The sequence below is a fragment of the Garra rufa genome, chromosome 10 (assembly GCF_049309525.1).
Source record: "Garra rufa chromosome 10, GarRuf1.0, whole genome shotgun sequence".
Lineage (NCBI taxonomy): Eukaryota > Metazoa > Chordata > Actinopteri > Cypriniformes > Cyprinidae > Garra > Garra rufa.
In genome coordinates this window covers 9547796-9563058 of record NC_133370.1, presented here as the reverse complement: position 1 = coordinate 9563058, position 15263 = coordinate 9547796, and the positions used below count along the sequence as shown (strand labels likewise).

The 15263-nt window shown below is 35.3% G+C and overlaps 1 protein-coding gene across 1 annotated transcript in view; it reads right to left on the bottom strand.

The window, feature by feature from the left end:
• per2 (period circadian clock 2) overlaps positions 1 to 8546 on the bottom strand; it is a 49233-nt gene extending 40687 nt beyond the window's left edge. Inside the window, exon 1 of the mRNA XM_073848955.1 lies at positions 8394 to 8546. The gene's annotated coding sequence lies outside the window, so the exon portion shown is untranslated. The remainder of the gene's footprint in view (positions 1 to 8393) is intronic.
• Between the last annotated feature and the right edge of the window lie 6717 nt (positions 8547 to 15263).

Sequence of the window (15263 nt, the reverse complement as noted above, 5' to 3'; positions counted from 1 at the left end):
ACTAAAACTGAAATGGCGTCATTCATTTACTTAAAATGTTAATTGAAAATTCATTGGAAAATGGCTCAGAAAAAAAATCTATTTGTTTCTGAAAAGGTAAAGCATCATGTTTTTATTTGCCAATTCCACTTTTATATTTTGTGATTTATACAATGAAATTCATATACGCATATATCTATAAACACTTAAACATTTTTTTTAATCTTCTGCTCACCAAGACTACATGTATTTGTTTAAAATGCAAAAAACAGTAATATTGTGAAATATTTTTACAATTAAAAATAATGGTTTTCTGTTTTAATATATAAAATATATAATTTATTTCTGTGATCCAAAGCTGAATTTTCATCAGCCATTGCTACAGTCTTTGGTGTCACATGCTCCATCAGAAATCATTCAAATATGCTGATTTATTATCAATGTTGGAAACAGTTGTGCTGCTTAATATTCTTATATTTAATGTGATTTTTTTTTCAGGATTCTTTGAAAAAAAAAAGTTAAAAAGGCAAGAATTTATTTAAAATGGAAATCTTTTGTAACAATAATACACACTACTGTTCAAACGTTAAGGTCAGTACAAAAATATTAAACATCACTATCCAACATTGATGATAAATCAGCATATTAGAATGATTTCTGAAGGATCATGTGACACTGAAGACTACAGTAACGATGCTAAAAAAACAGCTTTGCATCACAAGAATAAATTATACTTTTAAGAATATTAAAATAGAAATCTATTATTTTAATTTTTTTTCTTTTACTGTATTTTTGACCAAATAAATGCAGCCTTGATGAGCATTTTGGAATAATACAGTACTGTACATTATATTTAAAAATGCATTTTTGACTCTAACCTCTGAATTTAGAGTATAACATTTACACACAATTAATGCAAGAGACAAATGACATAAAGTCTGTCTCTTAATAACGACTTCTCTTGTCCTTGACTTGTTCAAGCCACGTTTCTTTATCATTCTCACGTGTAAATAACGTAGTCCTGCTCACCGTATAAAAACTCACAGCAAGATCATTGCCTTTATATAATCCCACTATACTACCATAATGCCAGCCCTACCTGGCATGTACGTCAATGGCTTATGACTTGGTGCCCTTCCCGACTCACACCTGTTTGATTTATTAGCACCGTGAGATGTTAATATGTCTGGCTGAGTGCCTACTATAACCCAGTAACCTACAGGGCGATGACACGGCGCCGTCTCTAACCTTTGGATTTCCAGTTATACAGTAACTCACTGGTCAGGCACTGTGACACTGTTAAACCAAACAGAAAATTAAATAAAGAGACTTTATCAGCTATTAAGCTATATATTGACGCAAGTCAAATAAGCTTATGTAAACCCCAGCACGTGCAAACGTGGCTTTTCGAGTGAGTCTTTAACTATAACCTTTTAACCTAGCATAAATGACTACTTGTTTCCATCTTAAAGTTACATAAATCAGGTGATCTAGAGATGTGACCTTCAAATGACACATTATTAGCCATTAATGTGAACTTTATTTAAACCCTAAGGGTGCCTTCCTGTGATATACGTTGCCTGGGGGCCATGAAGAAGAACACTGCATTTTAATATAATTACAGCTGACAGATCTATAATGATGTCTCTTTCTAATACAATCATAGGTTCTGTTGAGAACAGCACATTGGCTAACACATGATCTGCAGTGACTGGTAAAAACTAAACCGATATTAAGCAGTTTGCCATTTGAAACAGAATTTAAGCACATCAAAGCATACAAGTATAAAAACATAAAAAACAGTGCAATGCCAATTATACACATTGAATTTATACCATACATATGTACTGTTCAATTGTTAAAAAGCACAAAGACAATTATGCAATGCAATTCAAAGCAATCAACCCAACAGTATTCAAAATCCTCACTTTACAAGGCAAATTCGTCTACCTCCCTGGCCTCTTAAGCAAACTTTGCCTGCTAAAAATATCAGGGCCAAGTCCACTGCCAGCACTGTTTAACAAGTCAAGTCTTGAGTCACAGCCCCAAGTCCACTGCCAGCACTGTTTAATAAGTCTATAGTCACAGCCTCATTGCCAATTCAGCATTTTTTTTTCAGGTCACTGAAGGACCAACAACTGTTACTCCATAGTAGATTGGCTGAATTTGGTTTTGTTTGACTACAACAGATGAAAGACAGAAGTCAAGAAAGATAAATGTAACAAGAACAAGCTTTCCATAAGCTTAAATAACTTATATAGGCCTGGAAAAAAAAAAACATTTACTGAAAAGTACACCTAATCATCAGGATTATTCATTGCATAACGAAACAATATTGTAACATTAACCTAGTAAAGATCAGACAAAAAAACCTAATGATATAAAACATGAACCACATAACCACCTTGCAGGCAGTTTTATAACTGAGTATCAAGAAACATTTATGTAATTGAATGTGTAACAATGGCACATGGGCTACAACATGCTTTATATAAGGACTTACATAAGTTTACATACAGCAGCTCTGAATGAAAATAGTTCATATTTCTCAAATGCTTACATTTGAACACAATTAGAACTAATTATGCGATGATACAAATACTGCGGTCATTTTGAAATTCAAGCAACAGAACATTTCTGGAGACACACTTGCATTTGGCATCAAAACCAAAAGTGTATAACGTGTAATTTAATGTAAATGTATATTGAGGTTTAAACAAGCAGGGCTTAGAAGAGTGAACTAAATTTAAGGTCACACACACAGACACTGTAAACTGCACACAAATGTGATTTTCCATTAAACATACCAGGAGATGAAAACAAATGAACACACAATGAACCTTTATTGGTGGTGTCAGTTCTAGTTGGAAAATGTTTTGACTCAACCCCCCTAACATTGAGTGCACCAGTCCTGAAAAAGATTAGACACAGAGATTGATGTCTGTGCTCCGTGATGTCATGGCGCGAATCCTGTGCCACCAGGTCATGGCTTAGAAATACACCATTTGAGAGTAGCATGTGACAGGAAATCTGGTCTTAGGCCGTATCTACGCATTCTGTTGACACACATTTGTGCTTTCACACAGTGTGTGTGTTTTTTTTTTTTGTTTGTTTTTTTATACTTGCAGATTCAAGTATCAGTAGTGCTTTCCTATTTTTTAGCAACAGCTTAAAGAGCAAAAACTAAACCATATTCAGTGCTTGGGACAGTTGATGAAAATTTCACTGGCCTAAACTAAAAGTTTCTCATTTGCACGTTTTTAAGTTTGACCAGTGTAAACATTCAATGTTTTAACCAGACAATTAGTAGCAAACTGAGTTCTTTTTCTCATCTTATTGTGCTTGAATAGATAAACATTAGTCAGTCTAAAAGTTTTTACTGTGGTATCAAAATTTGAGTTAATAATTGTGAAAAATCTACATTTTTTGCATTGCAACAACCTAATTTTTAGAATGCTAGGTTACATGTGTCAAAAACATTGAAAAAATAACTTTTGTTGTGCTATTGTATTACTAACTATTTGTAGTTTTTGATAATTTGAATAAATGAGTACAGTCAAACCAGATATAATTTTTTATATTTTTGTACTAGTGGGTGCAGGACACTATAGCTCATTTATGTAAGGTAGAATGGCAAAATAAAGTAAACTGTGGTATATTATACCAACAAAATTCTTCATACAGTGGATGGACAGTAAAACTGATAAAAATTTGGGACCAAAAATTTGATGTGACACTTTGACCTGACCATGTTATGTTACATACCTTTCTATCAAAGTTATCTGACATTATCAAGAAGAATTTGTTCTGACACAGTTTAATTCTTGAGTTCTTGTCATATTTTATAACCATTTTCTAAACCGTGAATTAAGTGCAATAATGTAAGAAATGTTGAAGGTGTCTGAATAAATTTTGGTTTTGATATATATCAGTGCTCAGGACAGTTGATGAAAATTTCACTGGTCTAAACTAAAAGTTTATCATTTGCACATGTTTTTAAGTTTGACCAGTGTAAACATTAAGGTGATTTAAAATAATTTAAATGCAAGAGGATGCAAAAAACCCTAAAATGTTTCAACCGGACAATGATTACCAAATTGAGTTCTTTTTTTCATCTTATTGTGCTTGAATGGACAAAACATTAGTCAGTCTAATAGTTTTTACTGTGGTATCAAAATTTGAGTTAAGAATCACAACTGACATTATGCATTTGTTCTGACACAGTTTTATTTCTTGAGTTCTTGTCATATTTTATTACCATTTTCAAAACTGTAGTGAATAAACTGTGATAATGTGAGAAATGTTGAAGGTGTCTGAATACATTTTTATTTTGACTGTGTATATGTGTATGTGTGTAGATGGCCTGAGTGGGCCAGTAGAAAAAAACCTTAGTGTTAAGAAATGTTATTTTTTAACATGATTTTGACCTATTTCAGTCAGCGATACTGTCACTCTCAAATTTGGAACACAAAGTACAAGCATACTTGTACTATCTGCATGCAGCTTAATTAACTTTTAACAAGCTTCAATGTGACTCACTAATTGACGTAACAATGTAACTGCTTGAGTGTCGCCAAGCCTTATATAATTCTAAAGTCTTTGTGGTAGTCATGTACCAAAGTGTCCTTGTAAACAGCTGTTTGGTAACAATGCAGGGAGCAGGCAGCTAGCTAACCAAATCTTTCCAAGAAGACACGTGTGATTTGGGTTACACAAGGGCAGGTGTGGAGACCTCCAGATTAGATTGTGTAAGTGTCTCATCCTTCTGGTAAACCTAAATTCGGCATGTTTTGTTTACTCATACTCTATCGCGATGCACAGCCGAGAATTTGAGACCTCTCAAGCCCTTTTAAAAAGGTGACTCAGATGGAGCACAGTAACTTCAGAAAGCATTTTTGACGTTTCTGGGATGTCCAAATTAAGCCGTGCGTGCAAATAGAACAAAGGGCAAATGTTTATCCTAGTACCCACTTTACAGAGCGGAACAAGCATATCTAGCCACAACTGGTTTCAACCAGACCTTTCTCTCTTTCCGCTCATCTCTCTGACGTATTTACACTCCTACTCATCACCAGATGCACGGATGTCCACCAGAGAAGGAGAAAGTAGCATGGCCAGGTTAGCAGCTGGAAAACCCCCGAAGGGAAATCACAACTGCATTATCTCAAATCTCATCCGCAGAGATTTTACTCGCCTAGTGTGGGTCAGACCCATTTCAGGGAATGGAGGATTTTCTCAAGTGACAAAATCAAAGGCATAGAGAGAATGCAATGTATGCAATGTTCTGCCGTCACTAGACAATTATGTAATGCAGTAAAACTAAGTTTGCATACCAAGCACTTGTAATAGTTGACAGTTCGCCACAAACGAAACCGCACTCGCTTTGACTGCAATTATATTTTCCACATGGAACCACTTATAGATTTGCAATTGTGTAAATAGCCTACAGTCGCCCTGCAACCTAAGCAGCATTCCTGCTCCATAAAAAAGTAATGACTTCTATTAGGTGCATGTTCACAATTAAAAAAAAATGTTATGAAATGAATTTAATGAATTTTAAAAAACTTGAAATGAAACTGTAGTTTAAAACCTCTACAACAATCTAATTCCATGACTGCCCTGTTTCTCATCTAGCACTTAACAGACCGAAGTTTAAACTTGGAAAGATAAAATCAACGAAAGCTTTGGCCTGATGGACTGAGCGTGTGGCATTCAGCCAGCAACGGTCCGTAAATACATAAAAATGCACCCGAGGACAGTCTTTGTGCGTCACTACTTCCTACCCTCCCACTGCCTCTGCAGCTGCAGCCAATCCCATTTCAACTGCCAACGCTTTCAGCCAGTCTTGTCGAGCGAGTATTGATATCAGGCACATCACCAAAAACTGCTCACCCACACTATCTCTCTATTATAGCCGGAGTGCAAAGTTCAACAACGAGCCGATTTGGCACTACAGCATGAATTTAAAGCAGCTTTATTTGTAGAAAACCATTGTTTCCACTCACACAGATAAAGCAGGCATCTTTTATTTAGTTGTTATAGAATCATTGAATGTGCTATCCACACATTTACCCTCAATAGTAAATGCTAAAATGAGAATGCGTATCTAGTATTAGTGACTGAGATTATTTGTATGCCCAACTACCATTCAGAGCAAATGATGGCTCAGTTCCTGATTACGTCAATGCTGCATGCTAACCATTATTCCAGCATGTCTATGTACAAAAATAGACCTAACAATTACATGTCTCTAGTTTCCCATTTGGATCAAGCTGTGCAACATTCACTGTCCCGGCTGAGAAAATAGATCAAACACAAGACAGAACAGCAAGAAAATTGATATACCTCCTGATTCCATTTAAAAAATGCAGCATCTGGGAAATCAAAGCAGATGTTTGATGAAAACAAATTGTATCTTTTCATTCACAACATATGCAACTGAAAATGGCACAACTAATGCAAATTAGCTTATACCACACAAACATTTTGGGAAATGATTGCAAACAAAGTATGAGTCAGCTATGAGAAAAAAGACCAGGGAGAGAAATGAAAAAGAAAGACATCAGCTGCCAATAATATAGACCAGCTCTTTGTACAAAGTTAGATTTTTAAGTATGTCCAACTTAATTTGCTGACATAGTTCACTTGCGTAGACCAATATATACTATAAAGCATCTCAACTGCTTGGATTGCTAATCTTTAAATTACTTTGTAAAATGTAAACATTTTTACATTTCAATCTGCTTAATGTGAAAAGCATGAATATACTGAGATATTATGACCATCATGATTTTCTGTAAAGCTGCTTTGAAATAATTAAAAATGAAAATGAGAAGTGCTATTAAAATACATTTTGGCTCGACAAAATGGTTTGTTTATTTCAATGCACATGCGAGTTTATGTGCTCGATACATAAGAGGCAGATTAAGGTATTTGGAGCACTCTTGTAGGAGTAGGTCAGTTTTAATAGCCTCCAAACACCCCCCCACACACACACACACACACATATCTGACTTCAAGCTCGGCTACCTGCCATGCAGTGCAACACAACTGGACGACTGCCAACTTCAAGCTATATTTACTCTTTTAAAATCTATTTAAGAGCAAAGCACAGCCAGAAATAACAATTCAGTAACCATTTACTTATCCTCAAAAAAGCCGTATGGATGCTAAGCAGAAGGATCGTTGCAGTCACCATTCAGCTTCATTGCATGGCAAAACAATCCAATGAAAGTGAATGGACCGAGACTATAATTCTAATGAACTTTTCCTCAATGAATAAATGAATAAAAGTTTCCTGTACTCTTGGTTAAAATTACCATGTACTAGCAGTGAAACTGATTTAAATACCATGCAATAAGTGTTTTTATGTAACAACAAAAATACAATAAGCGCTTCATTCATTGTCTCATGCATAAGTCTGAACAATGCATCATGTGCATTTGTTCCAGAAAGACATTATCTAACATACATGACTCTACTCGTGTCAATTACACAGCCTGCAATGACGTACAATGAACACATCCTGACCCATACAGCAGATTAGATTGAGATTCATTCATTTTAGCGAGGGAAATGTGTGGCAAGCCATTTAAACATTCATTTTTAAAGAGTCCACTTCTGTTACTAGTAGTTGTCTTTTTTAAGACTAGTAAGTCATTTAGAGTGCCTAACATTTACATTTGAACTATCCAATGGTACTGATACTTATATACTAGAAATTATTACTTATTCCTTACATAACCATATATGTAAATATTTATTAGTTACCTGAACACGTAATAGCATGTATTCCAGTTATTCTATAACAAACTGAAGAATAACACTTATTTAATGAAAATCAGAATTTTAATAAAATTTTAAATAAGTTACTAAATTCATACTAGTGTTAGTAATGAATAGCTGCGAGTGAATTTTATAATTAGACATTTAAAAACAAGTATTAGTAATGGAAAAAGCATACTAGTTTTAAGGAATAAATGTTAAGTTGGCTTGCCATGACAATGAGTCTAGAGTAGGCTGGCTCATAACTGAGCGTTCTTGCCTCATACTCCAGCAAAATATACAGCTTTCTCAGTAAACAGGGTGCATTTAAATTTTAAAAGTCGTATGGATTGTCTTAGTTGAGTTAAACAGGGAGGACAAAAAGTTGTGATAAATAGGGCTTTGCTCTGGAGCACTGACCGGGGATGACCTAATCGCTGACACAGTTATGCAACGCGAAAGTTAAAAACCATTTCAAACATTTATCTCTGACATATTTTTGAGCGTATAGATGTATTTTACATATGTGACAGATACAAACATCACTTTGTGCTCACGACGTGTTTATGAACAATGGTCACAATGCATTCAAAGGAAAATGTTATACAACAGCTCAACAGCCAGCTCTTTAAAACATAAATGTATCGTACCTGACAACTTAAACAGCCTTCCTTTTCGTATAGGATGGACGTCTCAAAGCAAGTCTCCGTCCTGTCCGGCTAAAAAGTCCGACTAAATAAAAAAATATTCCTGAAATTCCAGTCAAGCCGCAGCGTCAGTTTGACACACTTCAGCTCCGAAGGTTCTCTCACACCGCTGCCCTGGATCTCTCGGGCTCGCAGCATGACCTGAATTCAAACTCCTCCCACTGTGCGCTCTCATTGGTCAATCCGCGCTAATTTGCATGCGGAAAATTCGGAAATACTATAAGCGCGCTGTGATTGGCCGAACAGACCGCCAGTCTCTTTACATAAGTATGTCATACACCTCACGTGGACACCCATGGCCAGTGACGGCGTCCGCTGCGTATGGGCAAATCAGTAGAAAAAGCTGGTGAATGGGACGCTGACGAGGGAAAAGAGTGTGGTTGGTCCGGAGAAGCAGAGTACGCTGAAGTGTTATACAAACGGTTATACAAGTGTGTGTACAGTCAATGTGGTCTCGCCCTGTATGCGCGAAACACGGCATGTGATGCTATTAGAATAGCTTGTATATACGTGCGTGATTGCGCGAAATCATCCTGTAGGTATTATAGATACATTAGGGATTGTTTTTTTTCTAGTGAAGCTGCACTATGTTAGAGCAACACATTTTTTATATATTTACAGCAATTGTCTACTTAATTCAGGCACATTTGCTATTTCATAACAAGATCTCGCATAACATAGTACATAACATCTTATACAGATGCTATTGCACAACATCTCATGTACAGTATTTCATAAACCTTTTTTGCTTTTAACTATCAAACTGCATATTTTGGAGCTGCAGTGTTGGCGCAGTCACCTTCAGCAAATATATTTGTGACCCTGGACCACAAAACCATAAGGGTCGATTTTTGAAAATTGAGATGTAGGCTATACATCATCTGAAAGCTGAATAAATAAGCTTTCCATTGATGTATGGAAATATTTGGCGGTGATTCAACTATTTGAAAATCTGGAATCTAAGGGTGAAAATCGAATTTAAAGCTGTCTAAATTAAGTTCTTAGCAATGCATATTACTAATTCAAAAATTAAGTTTTGATACATTACGGTAGAAAATGTACAAAATAACTTGATGGAACATGATCTTTACTTAATATCCTAATGACTTTTGGCATAAAAGAGAAATCGATCATTTGACCCATACAATTGAACTTCAAAAATGCAGTTTAAATGTGGCTTCAAGCGATCCCAACCAAAGAAGAAGGATCTTATCTAGCTAAACAATTGCTTTTTTATTATTACAATTTATATATTTATTAACCTCAAATGCTCATCTTGTCTTGCTCTGCCTGAACTCTGTTTTCTTCACACTGTAAAAAATGACTGTGAATTTAATGGTAAAAAACTGTAAAAATGCTACGGTAAAAACCTGTGAAATGGTTAACGGTATGTTCACCTTCTATATACGGTGAAAAACTGTGTTGGACAGTTTTACGGTAGTACACCATTTTTTGAAGTGAAAAAGAACGTAAAATGTACAGTGAATAACCGTAAATTGACATTCCCAGAATTCCCTGTGTTTAATTTTTTTAATTGAATGTTTTTTTGTTGAAATAACTTTTTCTTCTTAGATTTTTCTTGGCAGTTTTGTACATTAGGGTTGTATGTTACATCTAATGTTGTTAAATTAATGTTTTTTGCATTATTTCAGTTTTATGTGTGTTTACTGTTGGTGTGAATGACACTGTGCACCTTCTATTTATGTTGTTATTTAAAACCTCCTTGTGATGGGTTTTGGTTCATCATGATGTTGTCGTCACCACCTGCTTTTGGTGGTTATCAGTGTATTACAAAGGTACAAATCAGATTTCAGTACTTCAAAATGTTGGTACATATCAGTTAAAAAATTCAGAAACTACAGTATTTACCTGTAAATTTAAGTGAAAACAGTGTAGAATAACAGTAATAAACCGTAATTATACGATAAGAAATTACCTCTTTTTTTTTTTACTTTTTTTTTTTTTCCTGACAGTATTTTTCCATTTTTTAACAGACATTTTCTGGCGCCCCTGCTGCCAGAAAATTACTGTTTTTTTACGTTTTTTTTTTATTTATTTATTTTTTTTACAGTGCAGTTCAAGACAGTTAGGGTATGTTGAAAAATCCATCTAATTTTCTCCCTCATCTTCAAAACTGTCCTACATTGCTGTCTTACCTTTTTTGTAAAGGGTGTTTGATCTTTGCATGTTCACTTTCTAAACACTGGTTCGGTACTTCTGCAGCAATGTAAGATGATTTTGAAGTTGAGGGAGAAAATAAGATGGGAGTTTTTCGACGTACCCTAACTGTCTTGAACCGGAAAATCAGATTTCAGGCAGAGCAAGACAAGATGAGCGTCGGATTTTAAAAGTATATAAATTGTAATTAAAAAAAAGTAACCATTCCTTTTGCTAGATAAGACGCTTCTTTTTTGGCTGGGATCGTGTACAATCACATTTGGGATCGTTTAAAGCCGTATTTAAACTGTATTTTCGAAGTCCAAACTCGGGCACCATACGAGTCCACTAAATGGAGAAAATCCTGAAATGTTTTCCTCGAAAAATAGAAGAAAGAAAGTCATGAATGGGTGACTCACCTCCTTGGATGGCAAGGGGGTGAGTAAATTATCTGTACATTTTTGTTCTGGAAGTGAACTTCTCTTTTAAGACTGGTTTTGTGGTCCAGGATCACATTTTCATTACAAGGTTTGATCCTTGTGTAACCCTTCACACCCGGGTCCTACCGCACCCGCTCCGAGCAGGTCTCGAACCCGGGTCTCCGACACGGGAGGCGGACGTACTAACAAGGAGGCTAAAGGCTGCAACCCCTAGCGTCAGTCACTAGTGCGTCTCTTGAGATCAGGGAGTGAGGTTTACCTGCACAGCACCTACTAGCTGGCCTCCGTTACACTTGTACAGTAAGATATATGATACCCTATAGGTTGTATATGTTCTAGAAAGCACTTTGGATGAATTTGTTGAATGAGTGCACAAAATAAACCAGTGTGAGTGGGAAAGACTCTCGCTTTCTCTGTTTGGACTCTTTCCATCTCCATCTGTTAGGAGATGCATCATCCTATCTTTTGCCAAAGTTATAATTATGCTTTTTGTTTTGTTTTGTGCATGCATTTATTTTTACTTCCTGAAAGCACACAGGCAATGTTCTGGTTCAACCTGCTAAAACAGGCATTTGCGTGATGGGTAAACACATTTTATTCTCTAGCTGATTGTCCTAATTGTGATTGTTGTGATAATGATTTCCAATCATTTGTGTTTGCATAGCTTGTTACATTATTCCCCCATCTACCATTTAAGCAATATCGCATGAGCAAGAGTGCTGTTGTGCTGAATCTGGCACAAGGCTGAATGAAATCAGCAAGGACGATGGCAACATTACGCATTTCAGTACCTTGAGGTGATCAAATTTAATAAAACAAAAGATGGATGAGAAGTTTTGTTCGATCTCTTTCTCACACAGAGCTTTTTAAAAGCATGTCAGTAACACCAGATGGCCCAGATGGCATGTTTCTCCACAAGACTGGACGCTGAATCACACCAGACCGATTCGAAGAAATCTCACAGCTGAAACACTTTCTTTATGTCTGTCACTCTGGTTTCAGAGAATATTAAGCGAAAACACAGCCATTATAAATCTTCAGTTGCTCTCCGCCATACACAAGGCAGGTATTTCATTATACAAGCAAATTCGTATGAATTATTAACAGCAGATCATTAGTGTGATGTCTATATACCGCCAGGAGTTTCTGAGCCCTAATGAATCCTGAAAGCCCAAAGACTACTGTATTAATATTTTAAAAGATTTGATCCAGTTAGCACTAAGAGAACATTGCGTTCTCTGGCATAATTAAAATATTGAAAAATGAAGTGTGTAATTCACAATGAGCCCTGATAGTGAGTACGACATGACAGAATCAGTAACAGAAAAAGGGATAAATGAGGATGCAAACCAAAAAACAAATTTTCAGTTGATTTAGAAAAGAAATGTGGGTGTTTGTTGTCCCGTCGGAAGCACTGAAGGACTGAAAAAGCCATGACTCAGTGAATTGAGTGGGACACACTCTAATAGTTCCACTTTTATCAGATACTCATCAGATAAAGGCTGTTTATGCTGTGTTTTGAGTGTGTTTGTCAATGGTTCTTTTGGGTTTCATGAAGCACTGTGAAAGTGACGCACATAACCGAAGGCCAAAACAATCCCATAAAAAGGTTATCGAATGACGCATTATTGGAGTGATTTTGAGCAAAAAAGTGTACTTATATTTTTATTATGGGATGTTTTTTTTTTGTTTTTTTTAATGTGTTACGTTCAGCCCAAGAGCTTGGACTATGATGAAATAATGGTAACAAAAAGATGAAGTTTTAAAAATCGTTCTATGAGAACATAATGTTCATATCACAACTGTATTGATAACATCACAGAGGAACATCATTGGAATCATTTTCAGAACTATTTTTTTTCCAACTGATGGTCAAAATCTGATGAATGAAATAAAGCAGCATATATATGAAAAAACTGCACACGCACTTATAAAAAAATAGAATATTATCTGTCTTATAGTTATCTTTATAGTTATAATTTTTGGTGTGAAGGGGCCTTTATGGAAAATGAAGTCAAATTAATTCAGATTTCGGTCATTGTGGCGGTATTTTTTCATAGACCTTTCATATAGCTGGAAAGGTCTGAGTCTCAGGATTTTGTGATAGATGTAATATTAAGAGAGAAATTGATAGATTTGTGACAGAAATGCATAAAAAAATTATTCAATGAAGTTTGGCTTTTTTGTATATTGCCTTAACCAAAATTTCATATAAACCTAATTTTTATATCAACTTCAAATTTGAGTCAACTTATGTAGACATATTTAATTCATAAATTATTATAATTTAAGATTGGATATGCACTTTTAAGGATATGCACTCTTAACTATGACAGTTAAGGGGTTAAACGGTCTCTTCCTCATTAAATAACAACACTATTAAAAAAAATAATGCTGGAGCACTTTATCCTCATATAATATCCATTATTATTGCACTTATTAAAGCAGCAGATGACAAAACTGTACATGCACTTACAAAAACAGAACATTATCCGTTGATGTAGAGACTAATATTGTTATAGTTATCTTTATAGTTATCATTCTTGGTTGTGAAGAGGCCTTTATGGACAATGAGGTCAAATGAAATCATATTGTCATTAGGGCAGTATTTTTTTTTTTAAATACTGTACAAATATGTAACATTTAGGTACTAATATACACATTTTAGGTAATATAGTTCACACAAAAATAAAAATTACTTCATGATTTACTTACCCTCAAGCTATCATAGGTGTAAATGACTTTTTACTTTCAGATCAACACAATGTTATATTAAAAAATGTCCTGTCTCTTCCAGGTTTTATAATGGCAGTAAATGGTTGTTGAGATTTTGAAGTCCAATAAAGTGCATCCATCCATCATAAAATGTACTCCACTTTGCTCCCGGGGGTTTATAAAGGCCTTCTAAAACAAATTGATGTGTTTGTGTAAGTAAAATATCCATATTTACAATTTAATGAACCACAGTCTCTAGCTTTCGCTAACTGGCGTACATGTTCACGAGAAAGTGGTGTTACAGCAGTACAAAATGCGCGTATAAAAGTTAGCAGAAGCTAGAGATTAGTTTTATAGTCAAGGCTTTTAATGCCTGACAGTTCAGTAAAAGCTCATAATGATTAAAACACATTCTGGATGTAAAATAGTCTGTGGTTCCTTTAAACTGTCTGTGAATCCTTTGGTTTTCCTACAGTCTAATTTTATAGCCTATAAAACTGTTCATTATATGTGATTTATTCTGCTTTGATGTCCTACTTTGCACTCAAATTCACACTCAATAACTTTTAGCTCTTTCATAACCAACCGCTTGCTATATTTGTATAATGCCATCTGCTTGGACTAATTTCAGCAAAGTGTAAACTGCCAAATTGAGTTCCATTCTTAAGGCATAAACTGTCTTCCTCATTAAATAATAACACTTTAAAAATAATTCTAGACATTTTATTCACATTATATGTGGTTTTTACAAGGGATACTGGAAGTAGATGGGTGGAAGTAAGTGAAGTTCATTAACAATACCCGTTTCATGTACTGCAGAGCTTCCAATTTCTTTGTCCTTAAATACAGAAGCTAATCTTCTTTTCAAAAGAACACATTGTTCCAAGGATGTAATTTCGACGGGGAAACTGAAATCACATCTTAGATTTTTAATTTATTCTCCTGTGCCATATGAGGACACTTAAAAAAGCTATTAAACATAGTTTCATAGCATATTCAACACATTTCAGTCTTTAATAAGTAGCTGATATTGTCTGCCGTCTTCACACGATTTTTCCACTGTCTGCTACATCTGTCTGGAGAAGCAAAGAGGGAGTTGTCTTTTGGATTCTGTCCTGAGCATTACATCAGTGACCACATATATAAACCAGCAACAGACATGAGCCGGACGGAAAAGGTTCTGGCGTGAAGCCCAGTAAAAGCGTGCTGTCTTCCCTCAAAATCTCACCCCTCCCCTCTCTTTTCCCCTTACAGTGGAATTTAGTATGAGTTCAGCAGACAGTAGAGCCTGTGCTGCCATTCATGAGCCAATCAGATCGTAAGCGGAAAAGTATTTTGTTTGCATATGTGGAGCAACGTCATAGAGCTCAATGATAGAGTGTTTTATGTGTTGTGTTACAAAACGAAAGACGTTTTTATTCAGCCAGCGTTTTTTTTGTCAACAGAGTGCGACAGAAATAATCCAGGAATGAAAAATAGTCATCAGTTAAATACTTAATTA